The 12880-nt window shown below is 48.2% G+C and overlaps 1 non-coding gene across 1 annotated transcript; it reads left to right on the top strand.

Annotated features, from left to right (window-relative positions):
- Nucleotides 1-8114: 8114 nt before the first annotated feature.
- On the top strand, nt 8115-8273 carry LOC118218605. Its single transcript, XR_004763485.1, has one exon. It is a non-coding gene; the product is annotated as a U1 spliceosomal RNA (small nuclear RNA).
- The last annotated feature ends 4607 nt before the right edge of the window (nt 8274-12880 follow it).

The following is a 12880-nucleotide window of genomic DNA, read 5'->3' as shown; positions in this document are numbered from 1 at the left end:
CTCAGCACCATACTCACCACACCAGAATGGTACTGCTGAACGAAATTGGCGAACCCTGTTTGGCATGGCTAGGTGTACGCTAATAGATAGCGAGTTCCCAAAGGTGTTATGCACCTATGCAGTGCAGACAGCAGCTGTAGTGAGGAACAGATGCTTTTGCAATCGCACAAAACAGACGCCTTACTTAATGTTGACAGGAAGACGACCTAACATTTCTAGGATGCAAAAGTTTGGGGCAGTGTGTAATGCCAATAAACAAGATAAAAGAAAGCTAGACTCTAGGTGTGAGAAAGGAATCTTTGTCGGGTACGACAAGAATTGCCCAGCCTACATGGTCTACTATCCTGACAATGGGAAAGTGCAGAAGCACAGACTGGTGAGGTTTGTGACCAAAACAATTGTAGAGCAGCAGACACAGACTGACATGACGCCTGATGACGATGACTCTGAGGTGCAGAATAGGGCTAGCAAGACCAGGCAAAATACTGATGTGAGTCCAGGACATACTCAGGGCCAGGTTCCAGTAACTAGGCCTGAGGTGAACAGCCAAGCACAGACGGGCGAGACCAACCATGAGCCTACACAATACCCTTCCAGAGCGAGGAAGAAACCAGGTTATTTAAGTGAATATGTATCTGATGAGGAGAGTGATGATCCAGGTACTGACTAATATAGATTATTGTTACAGATTGATGTGTAATGTACCCCTAACATTCAGGGAGGCTGTAACCTCAACTAACTCGAAGGAATGGGTTAATGCGATGGATGACGAAAGGCAATCGCTGAGAGAAAATGACACATTTACCCTGACCAACTTACCTGAGGGTAAGAATGCTGTGGGGGGGTAGAAGCGTATATGCGATTAAGAACAATGTTGATGGATCTGACAAATACAAGGCACAGTATGTAGCTAAAGGATACAGTCAAAGGATGGGTGTAGACTATGAGGTGACATTTTCTCCTACTGCTAACTTGACCAGTATCAGAGTGTTGATGCAAAATGCAGCACAGGAAAACCTGATTTTACATCAGATGGATGTCAAAACTGCATACCTACATGCACCAATAGATTGCGAGATTTTCATGGAACAACCAGAGGGTTATGAGGTTAAATCTAGTATAAATGAAAAGTTGGTGTATAAGCTAGAAAAGTCACTATATGGGTTAAAACAGTCAGGCAGAAACTGGAACAAAATGTTGCATGAGTATCTGAGTGAAAACGAGTTTGTGCAAAACCCAGCTGATCATTGTGTTTACACAAGGGAAACAGAAAATGAGAATTTGATCATGATAATATGGGCTGATGACTTGATTATTGCTGCCAGTGATGAAAATGCACTGAAGGTTGTGAAAGAGATGCTCACAGCAAAATTCAAGACGAAAGACTTGGGTAAACTGAAACATTTTCTTGGTATCGATTTTGACCAGTGTGATAAATGTGTGAAAATGTCACAGAAGAGGTATGTGGAGAAAATGCTAGAAAGGTTTGACATGCAAGATTGTAAACCTAGAGTGACACCCTGTGAACAAAAATTGAACTACACTGATGATGCAGAAATGATGAGTGATGCCAGAAAATAGAGATACGGTCGCCGACAAGGGCGAACACGCTGGAACGACCCAAAACATTTCCATAAGGAGAAACGTGCTGCAGCTTCAGAAACGATGCCAATTCAAAAACACATACGAAAATCCAAAACAAATACAACAACAGAAACGTGCTGCAAATGAAAAAACGTGCTGCAGAAAGCCAAAACAAATACATTAACAGCAAACACGCTGCAAATACAGAAACGATGCAAAATCGAAAACACACAAACTCCGAAAACAAATGCAACAGAAAAACGCTGCATATCCAGTCAACACAACGGATGTTCTCCAGAAGAGAAAAAAGAGATTTAAAAAAATTAAAGACGCGACATAAAAAGGTACTACGTATTCTTTTTTTTTGCATTTGGCCTTAGTCGTTTACAATATTATAAAAGAGCAACTGATTTATGTAGCTAGCGTTGGCGTGCTAGAGACTCTGACTTCAACAAGAGCTTGCTAGCGGGAAAATAAAAAATCACTTCAGTCCATATTCCTGGTTCGGGTGGGCTCCGGGTTTTCCTCGTAAACTTATCCGGCTAACTCTGCGTCCTGATACGGGGCCCAGGAGTTAACTTAACTGTCGCGCATTTTGCGTTCCCCATACGTTTATTTGCGAATTACGTGTGTGCATATTCGATGAAAAAGAAGTAAGAACTAATGTTAATGGCCTCTCACCAGGGAATGCTGCATTGGGGAGTTCCGTTTACCTACCACTCGCTCTGTCCTGTATGGATGCTTCTGAGAATGTGTAGGCTACTGCGTGGCATAGCGGGAAATATATTTTTAAAGTTGCATTTTTAGGTAATAGTATAAATATTAAGGAGCGCCAGTATTCTGCCACAGGTAGTGAGATCGGACAGTTTGCTCTCCGTCATTGTGCGCCTTTGAGAGCTGCGCAACTGGAACGATGTGCTACCCACGTATGTGAAAGGCACGGCGTGGCGCAGGGACAGATTCCGAGCGGTGCACAACTTATACTTATCTGGTAGGGAAAATACCATAGTTAATGGGTTCCTCAGGTGAAGGTATGATACCTTCATGAAGGTATGATACCGGCTCAAGAATTCTGTTCGTTTTGTGGCTGAGGAGGGTTCTGCGAGACGTGGGAATTTTGATTTGTTTTTTTTGTCACTGATGTTCTGCGCGGACTGTTGAAGGTGGAGCCGGAGACCATGTATTGCCTGCAAGATTTCTCGGGTAGGGGTTTTTACGATCTTTCTTTTTATTCTGAGACAACTTGCTTTAATTTGTTTCAGCGATACCGTGAGTGCAGGGACTCACCTCTACTGGAAGCGATTAGGGTAGATTTACTCTATTCCAAGGCTTTGAGGCCTATCACTGTGCATCTGTACAATCCCTTTGTTAGGGAAGCGGACATTTTGTGTTTTTAAAGAAAATACTGCTCTGAAATAAGGGATGGTGTAAAGCTTCAGGATCGTTTTGGGTTTTGGAACGGCAAGTGCAGGTATATGGTTCGTTTTAAACCAGACCCATTAAGTGTTGGCGGTTTTTATCATCCACCTGCTATTTTTTCAATTGGGCCAGATAGGGTTTTTTTAATTTACCCAGGCCAGCCATTGTACTGTCGCAAGTGCAGTTCCTTTGGTCATGTTAAGGCAGTGTGTGACAAACAGATGCCAACATTGTTTGTCGGGGGACCATGAAACTAAGGACTGTGTGGCTCCAAAGGCATGTACATTGTGCGGCAGTACTGAACATTTGTTCCATAGTTGCCCAGAAAGACAGAAGTCCTATGCTGCATTGGTGGAGTCTGAGTTTCGGGATCTGGGTGATTATGGGGGGCCTTCAGGAGGCCAGACAAAGGCACTCTCTGCGCAGGGCGCGGCACCCATTGAGCAGGAGCCTGCAATTCCATTAGCGACCATCGTTCCTGAGCCTGCGGTGACTGAGGTTGCAACTGTTCCGAAGCCATCTGGAAATCCTGGCCTGGATCGGGTTTCCACAGCTGGATCGGGGTCGACGTCTGTACAGGATCATGCTTCCCCGCCGGTTTCCACTGCAGGGCCGGATGCCGGATTGGCTGGAGAATCTGGCGGGGTGCCCGACCCTAATCCTGGTTTTGACCCTGTTTCTGCGCTGGTGGCGGTAGATGATGTTCTGCCTCCGGCTCCACAGTCCCAGCTGGGGGCAGGCCCAGCTCCGGTTGTGGCGCCTGGTCCAGTTCCGGTTGCTGTGCTGGATCCAGCTCCAGTTCCTGCACCTGGTCCGGTTCTGGTTGCTGTGCCGGATCCGTTTTCAGTTTGTGCATCTGGTTTGGCTCCTGTTCCTGCATCTGATTTAGCTCCTGTTCCTGCATCTGGTCCAGCTCCTGTTCCTGCATCTGGTCCAGCCCCTGTTCCTGCACCTGGTCCGGTTCATGCGTCAGGCAGTAGTGTGTCGGGTGGCGGGGGATATGTACAGTTATTTGGGCCTAAGGCCGCTACTAACCCTGGGTTTCAGGCTCCAGTTGTAAAGGAGGCCACTTCTCCCAAGCTGAGTTTGAGCAGGTCCTTGGTGGGGAGGCGGTTTCATTGGGAGAGGGAGCAGCTCTCCTGACCTCAGCGGACCTGCAGACGCCAGCTTGGGGGGATAGCCCCTTCTTGGAGGGGGGTGAAGAGATGGACTGGGCCCACGCTCCAGGCCGGAAGCGGGCGTCATCAGGTGATGAGGGGAGTCCAAGGGGGGCAAAGGTGGTGCCTCTACTGGTGCTGGGGAACCGTTTTGCAGCTCTGGTGGGGTCATCGGAGGAGGAAGAGGCAGAGACTGAAGGGGAGCCTCTGATGGAGATTGGCTCTCCTTCAAGTCTTTTGGATTGGGAGTCAGATCGCCTTGCGAACATAATGTGCATGCCTCCCGGAAAGGGCGACACTAAGGGAGAAGGGGAGGATGCGAGTACATAAAGGTGTTTTTCTGTTTTTTTTCCTTCCTTTGTATTGCTTTTCACCCTTTACTGTATTTTTATGGATTCATCCCTAATTACAGTTAACGTTAGGGGTATGAGGGACACCATAAAGAGGGCAGCAGTTTTTTCGGCCTTGGGTGGAATGAAGGGGCATATTTTCCTCCTGCAGGAGGTTCATTTAAAAAATGAGGATGTGTTGCTTTCTCTAAAGAGTGGAGGTGGGGTCCCTCTGCCTGGTCAGTTGGGAATGTCCATGCAGATGGGGTGGGGGTTCTGTTTAAGGGGCACTCCTTCCTTATTGAGGAGGTGGTGGTTGTGGTGGCAGGTCGATTGATTTATGTGGACTGCTGCTTGGGGTCAAACAAATATAGAGTTATTAATGTGTATGCCCCAGTACAGAGTGGGAGACGGCTGGAGCTCTTTGCGGAGCTGTCAGGGTGCCTCTCCACCACTCGCTCAGTCTTCCTAGGTGGGGATTTTGACGTCTCTTTGGACAGGTTGGGCGGGAGTGCTGCACCTGGGAGTAGGGATGAGGATTATTCTGACAAGGTGCTGGCGGGCATTGTGAGGGATTATTCCCTTATTGATGTCTATCGCACAGTGCTCCCTGGAAATAGTGGGATTACATGGCGCAATTTTCGTGGATCAGCAAGCCGGATAGACTATTTTTTTGTGGGCAGGGGGCATGAGAGATTGAGGTGTTCTCTCTTCCCCCTGTGGATGTCTGACCATGACGGAGTACATGTGAGCATTAGAGTGGGCGGTAGGAGCTGGGGGCCAGGTTTCTGGCACCTGAATGTTTCCCTTTTAATATCTGCCTCAGTCAAGGTAAAGTTCGCCCAGTTTTATTCATTGGTGCGGACCTTGCGGCCTTTCTACCCCTCTGTTGTGGAGTGGTGGGAGGCCGCAAAGATTCGCTTCAGGGATTTTTCCGCAGGCACAGCACTTTTGAGAGAAGGAAGGAGCGGAAGGAGGTGGGGAAGTGGATGAGCTGTCTCTCGTACCTTCACGGCCGGCTCAACGCGGGGGTAGCAGTGGAGTGGGGTTTAAAATACGAGGGTGTTAAAAGTTGCATCAGGGCGATTTTGGAGGGGAGGGCTCGCTCTCTCGCCTTCCAAGCGCGAGGGAGGGAGTTAGAGGAGGCTTCAGCCTATTTTTTTAAGGCTGCCAAAGCAAGGAGGAATGCTTCCTTTATACATGGGCTGGTGGGTGAAGGCGGTTTGGTAACTGAGGCACAGCCAATGTTGGCTGTGGCTGAAGATTTCTATGCTAACCTTTTTCAGCAGCGTGAGTGTGACCCGGGGGTGGAAGCAGCCTTGCTGGATTGTGTCAGAAGCAGGCTGGCGGAAGAGGAGGTCCGGTTTTTAGAAAAGCCTCTGTCATTGGAGGAGGCGACAAAGGCTTTGAAATCTATGCGGGGCGGTAGGGTGCCAGGGCACGATGGCCTCCCAAAGGAGTTTTTCATAACCTTTTGGGAGATGTTGGGGCCTGACCTACTAGAAGTGTATAGATGTATTCTGGAGAGGGGCCTGCTAGCAGACTCTATGAGGAAGGGAGTCCTTGCCTTGTTATTTAAATCTGGAGATCTTACTGAGCTTAAGAATTGGTGACCTTTAACCCTGCTTACGGCTGATTACAAGAAGGTCGCCACCTGTTGGCTGAAGCAGGTTATGAGCTCGTTGGTGTGTGAGGACCAAACTTGTGGCGTCCCTGGACGCTCCTGCACTTTAAACCTGTTGCTGTTCAGGGACATTATTGATTGGGCAGAGGACAGGAAGGAGCCGGTGGCGGTGGTCGGCATCGACCAAGAGAAGGCCTTTGATCGAGTGCAGCACGGGTTCCTCTTTAAGGTCTTGGAGCGGCTGGGTTTTGGCCCGTTTCTTTGGCTTGCTGCGCGCACTTTATAGGCAGGTTTTCAGTTGCGTGCGGATTAACGGCTTTATTGGGAGGGCAGTAGAGCAGGCAGGTGGGGTGAGGCAGGGGTGCCCACTCTCGCCGCTGCTCTATGTGCTCTTTATGGAGCCTTTCGCAGAACTGGTGCGGCGGGACTCCCAGATTGATGGGGTGATGATCCCGGGGGCTGGGGGTGAGCGGTTAAAAATTCAGCAGTATGCTGACGACACAACGATTTTCGTGTCCTCTGAAGGGTCTTTGAGGTGTGTGCGGGCGCTCACTGATTTTTTCGCTGCAGGAACTGGTTCCAAAGTCAATTTGAGTAAATCGGCAGTGCTTTTTTGTGGGCAGTGGGCAGAAGAGCCACGTGATCTGGGTGGTTTTGCGCGGTGTGAGGGAGGCCTTAAGGTGTTGGGGGTCCGGTTTTTCCCGCGGGAGAGTGCGTCGCGAAATTGGGAGGTTAGATTGGGGATGCTGCGTGCATGTTTGGGGAGCTGGTCCCAGAGGCGGTTGTCCTTGTCTGGGCGTATTGTGGTGGTGAAGTCAGTGGTTTTGCCACTGCTTCTCCACATGGCTTACGTATTTCCTAGGCCGGGCTGCATAAAGATTGCCATAAATAGGGCGATTTTTAAATTTCTGTGGTGTGGCAGGCATGAATATGTAAGCAGAGAGCTGATGTACAGATCAGTAAGCAAAGGGGGTCGAGATGTGCCATGGGTGCCGTTAAAATTGGAGGTGTTGTACACTTGTTTTGCCTGCAGGGTGGTGCTAGAACGGGCACCACACAAGTGTTTTTATTTTGCCCGCTTTTACCACTTAGTGCCTGTGTCTCATGTGGTGCTGAGGGCAGAGGAGCTGTCCCCTGCTTATAGGGCCGTGTGCGTTTGCCTCAGAAGAAGCTCAGCAGCAGTGACAAGAGAGGAGCTACTCGATCATCGCGCTTGGTACACTGCTATGATTGCTAGTCGAGCCTATGCTCCAGTGAATATCCCCCATGCGGTAGATTGGGTAAAAGTAAGTGGGGGGCGGGCCCCAGGGGCTGTGCGGGATCTACACTGGCGCTGCGCGTTAGAGCGGATGCCAGTCAGGGAGACCTTATATCGCCAGAATTGTGCAAGGAATCTTTTGTGCCCAAAGGGGTGTGGGGAAGAGGAGACAGTTCCTCACGTCTTTTGGTGGTGCCCTTTTTCTGTGGATTACTGGAGGCAGGTGCAGGGGTTACTCCAAGGGGCAGGGGTGCAGACTGCGCAGGCCAGCGCTGGTGTGGGATATCCTGGGGTACGCAAAGCTGGTACTGTGGGAGGACAGGGTGGCAGTGTCGGCTGGGCGTGGCAGGATAGTGACATCAGCTCAGCTTTTTTACCAGTTCCGGGGGAGGGTAGCAGAGAAGGGAAGGGGGGAGGGGTTGGTGAAAGGGTGGGACTGGGTACGCAAGAACTGGTTGGGCCTAGACAGAGTTTTTTCCATACAGACCCCAGCAAATGGCTTTGGGATGTTTTTATTTTGTTTGTGTATAACATATTTTTTAAAGCTGTTTCTGTTTTCTTTGACGCAGGTCTTGGGAAATATTATTTCGGCCTGATTCTGAGCATGTAAACATTGTAAATATTGTAAAGTTCAAAAATCAAGTACACAACACGATGAGGATGTTGCTGCCTGTTCCTGGCCTCTGAACGTGAAGATGGCTAAGAGGCGTATGATGAGCGTGCAGTAAGTTTACAGGATGATGGTGCATGCTGAGTGATTAATTAAAAAATAATAATAATTCACCCAGGGCGAGGCTCGGCCATTGCACTTCGGTCATGCTGACCTCTGCGAATTCCCCAAATGTGGGAATCTCGACTGCATAATTTCTGGTAGTGGGGGACTGCGTTTGCGCTCTCTCCCCTGATGTTGCTGTGGAAAAAATAGAATGTACTCGATGGCGCCTGCTCGTGTTGTCCAGGCTAGCCGCCGCCGCCGCGTCTAAAGACCATGAAGCGGACGTCAATGCGTAAATGTAAGAAAAGTGCCTAAAATTCACGCAAGCAACTTTGTTGCAGGTCAGTCGCATTGCAACGGCATATGGCAAGTCCTTTTAAAATCTAATAGATTGCCCAGATTTTTAAATTACAAATAAGTGTGATTAATTTAACCAGTGACGTAACTTCGTCAGGGTTTTCAATGCTGCGGCCGGTGCGAGAAACGAGCTGTTAACTTTCCTGTCTAACGGTGAAGCCACACTATACGCGGCGACGTCCCCACAGTCGGCTGTTTGTGGGCTTGTCACCTATTTTTGACAGATAGTTGCGTTCGTTAAATGTTGACCGGGTTTAATATCGTGTTTCATATTCATTGTCCTGTCTGAATAAAAATCATTTTGCAGTAACCTAGATCTGAAAGATGTTAGTCAGCTGCCTAGATAGGCTGTTTAATGTCTAGCTAGTGAGTAACAACCAACAACAAAAACATTGTCTGATGAATTAGCCAGATAATTCCTTCAAAGTTGTATCTGATTAGCTAGCTAGGTGGCTGGTAGAAACGAACAACTAGCAACTAATACATTAGGAAGATTTTTTTTGTTTGTTATTGTTTGTTGTTACTCACTATAGCTACACATTAGTTAGCCTAGCTAGGCAGCTTATTAACATTTTTCAGTGCTAGGTTACTGCAAAACATTTTTATTCAGACTGGACAGTGATAGTAGCTAACGGCGATAACTAGGCTACATTGCAGAGCCACCGACAATTTCAGAGACTTTTCTCCATGCTGCGTTCCTCTAATCAATGTCTCTAGGAGATTTTATTAAGTTGGGAAACCCGATACGGAAATTACGAGTTAGGTCCTCCGTTGTGGAACGATAGAATGTGGAACTAAAATGAGAAAAAAATAGGGACAATTTACTTGACAGATCATTAGATCAAATCAGATTGGTTACCGCGACGCGGCGAGGGGGTCAAAGTTGATAGCCACAAGCACGTAGCGGTTACCGGCCTCAGTGACAGGGAAGGGGCCGAGGACGTCCACCCCCACTCGCTCCATCGGGGCCCCCGCCACATAGCGTTGTAGAGGGGCGCGGGAGCGCTTGGTAGGCCCCTTGCATGCCGTACAGGAGTCGCAGCAGTGGACGTGCAGCTCCACGTCCCGGCGGCACCCAGGCCAGTAAAAGCGCCCCCTCAATCATCGCAGGGTCTTGCTGTTCCCGAAATGGCCCGCTCCCACCGAGCCATGCACCAACCCGAGGACTTGGGGGCGGAGCGCTCGGGGAACGAGGAGTTGGAGGAGGTCGCTTCCAAGCCCGGGTGCCTGCCACCGCCGATACAGCAGCCCGTCCCGCAGCTCAAGGTTCCTCCTTTGCCCGTAGTAGGTCTTGAGCTCGGGCCCCTCAGCCGAGACCTCAGCACACTGCGGCGGTGTTTCTGCCTCCAGCCAGCCCCTCACATTTCTTAGCGTGCTGTCGGCCTCCTGGCCTTCCCGCAGCTGCTCCTGCGACACTGGCAGCCACCCCGCCTCGCTGATGTTAGCGGTAGCCACCGCTAGCTCCACCTGGCTCTTATCTTCCTGTCGCTGGCAGTGTTGACAATCCAGCTAAGCAGGGTCGGGCCTGGTTAGTATTTGCATGGGAGACCGCCTGGGAATACCAGGTGCAGTAAGCTTTTATTTATTTATTTATTTATTTATTTATTTATTGCGTTTTCACACTAGGGGGCGATATCTTACATGATTTAAGCTGGAATACCGGAACTGTCCAAAGTAAAATTAAACATCAACGTGTCTTAAATATCCAGCCACAGTTCAAAGCTAATGGCTTCAGCACGCTTCGGTTTCTGTCAAAAGCGTTTTTCGTTTTTGTTGTTTCGGAATGAGAGAGAAGGGGGGTATTTCAGAAAACAGGCTTACCGAGTCAATACCAGGAAGAACTGTATTCACTTCAGTCCATGTTCCTGATTCGGGTTCCTGATGCTAACTATAGGTGCATATAGGTGACTTAGGTGCATTAACTGTCTTAACTACTGCTTGTATTTTTTCCATAGACTGCGTTGTTGCCGTTCTTGTTGTTAGTGTTAATCAGTTTAACCTTCAGGGTCCAAGTTGAACTATGCGGTTGTTCCCTGCACTTGGACCGGTACTTCTTTCTAGGGGTTTCGTCATACTTGTTCCTGGTTATGGTTATACACTTTGTTGTACGTCGCTCTGGATAAGAGCGTCTGCCAAATGCCTGTAATGTAATGTAATGTAACTCTGCATCCTGATACGGGGCTCAGGATTTAACTTAACTGACGCGCATTTTGCGTTCCCCATGCGTTCATTTGCGAATTACGTGTGTGCATATTCGATGAAAAAGAAGTAAGAACTAATGTTAATGGCCTCTCACCAGGGAATGCTGCATTCGGGAATTCCGTTTACCACTCGCCCTGTCCTGTATGGATGCTTCTGAAAATGTGTAGGCTACTGCGTGGCATAGCGGGAAATATTTTTTTTAAAGTTGCATTTAGGTAATAGCATAAATATTAAGGAGCGCCAGTATTCTGGCACAGGTAATGAGATCGGACAGTTTGCTCGCCGTCATTGTGCGCCTTGGAGAGCTACGCAACTGGAACGACGTGCTGCCCACGTATGTGAAAGGCACAGCGTGGCGCAGGGACATATTCCGAGAGGTACACAACTCATACTTACCTGGGAGGGGAGGTACCATTTTTGGTCTTTGTTGGTGAAGTGTGTGCAGTAAACTAATTGTTGTTCTAAATATTTGTATAAATCTTGTGGTTTTGTTTTTTTTTAGGTGAAAGTTTGAATTTGCAAGAGGAGTCCAGTTTCATTGGAGGTAAGCCCCTTTGGGGCGTGGCCTACATCGTTTGAATTTTGGAGCCGTTAGCTAGTTCTGGATTTGTTTGTTTCTTTGTTCTGGTTCCTTTGTTTGGTTCACGCGTGTCGCGGGATGGCGGCTGCTCGAGTTGGTGTTCCGCGGCATTGCTGTGTTCGTTTTAATCTCAAGGAAAAAGATGGGAAATTGTTAGAATGTTCTAGGCTTGATTTCCACAAAAATTTAAGAGAGTTTTGGGTTACACAGTAGCGCAGATAAATTGTTTGATTGTGTTGCCACAAGGTAAAGGTTTTGATTTAAGTTTCAAGGGTCAGGGTTTGGTGAAATATTTTTGGGCAAAGTTATGTGAAAATGTTAAAGATGAAATGGATAATCACTGGAGAAGTTGAGCGATGATTCAATGAAGGTGGTGGTACTTAGAATGTATAATAAAATAATTGTGGAGGAGGATTTGGTGATGTGGTTAGGTAGATTTTCTGTGGTAAGAGGGCGGCCTGTGAAGGTGATGGATGTGGACAGGGTGTGGACAGGGAGCTGGAGAATTCCTGTGAGGATTGTGGAGGATTCACAGAGGGCAGAAGACCAGATGGCTGGTATTTTTAGAAATGTGTTAAGGGGAGTTGTGGGGTACATTTGTGTATAAAATGTATGTGAAACTGACAATCGAGGTTCAATTCTGCAGAATTGATCCGGCTTTGTGCACCTGTGCAAATAAAGTCTAACCTTTCTGAAGAGCTTGCTGCTGTGGTGTCTTTCCCCTTGTGAAGTTGTTTTCTACAGATTGGCGATTGGACTTTGAATTCTGTCGGTTCCTAGACACGACAGGAGCTGGAGGAGGAGAAAAAGGGGAGAAAGGCCATGAAGCTGCTGCTGATGTGGCAGGAAGTGAGGGTGTAGCTGGAGGCAGTGAAGCTACTGCTGATGTGGCAGGAAGTGACTGTGTGGCTGCAGGAAGTAAAGCTGGTGCTGATGTGGCAGGAAGTGAGGGTGTGGCTGGAAGAAGTGGAGCTGCTGGTGATATGGTAGGAATTGAGGGTGTGGCTGGAAGAGGTAGAGCTGCTGGTGACGTGGTAGGAAGGGAAGGTGATATTGGAAGAAGTGGATTGGTGGGGCAGGGGCCCAATCAGGTGAAAGAGAAGGGAGTTCAGGGGAATGGAAAGGTGGTTGATGTGGAAGGAACATTTTTTCAGTCCTTGTTTGATGTTTCGCATTCTGACTCTGCCACAATGGAGACAGTGTCAGATGACGACAGCAGTGAAATGAGTGTGGAAGGAACTGTATTGAAAAGAGGGGCAGAGGACAGAACAGAAAACGGGAGGAGGTAAAAAATGGAGGGGTGGTGTAAGAAAAAGGTGGGGATTGATGAGGGGACTGTCTGACAGTGAGGTGTCAGGGTGCTCCCCAATTTACCCTGACAAATCACCAATCGAAGTGCCCTTTGTGAGTGAGACTGAATCTCCATCAGATGGTTCACCTGCGGGTGACCCAGGAGAGGGTAGGGTTTCCTAACAGTTATGGTGAGTGTTTTGAAGGTTTTTTCATCTCTAGTGGTGGTCTTTTTATTAGGACTGTTTTATATATTTTTTAACTTAATAAGTTCCCAGCACATGCCTCTCACAGTGGCTACAATAAATGTATGTAGAATGAGGACATTAAGGAGGGCAAGGTCTGTTTTGTCATCTCTGGAAGGT

This window comes from Anguilla anguilla, chromosome 18, assembly GCF_013347855.1.
Source record: "Anguilla anguilla isolate fAngAng1 chromosome 18, fAngAng1.pri, whole genome shotgun sequence".
Classification (NCBI taxonomy): Eukaryota; Metazoa; Chordata; class Actinopteri; order Anguilliformes; family Anguillidae; genus Anguilla; species Anguilla anguilla.
Note: the sequence above shows the minus strand (reverse complement) of the source record. Positions and strands in the feature narration are given on the sequence as shown.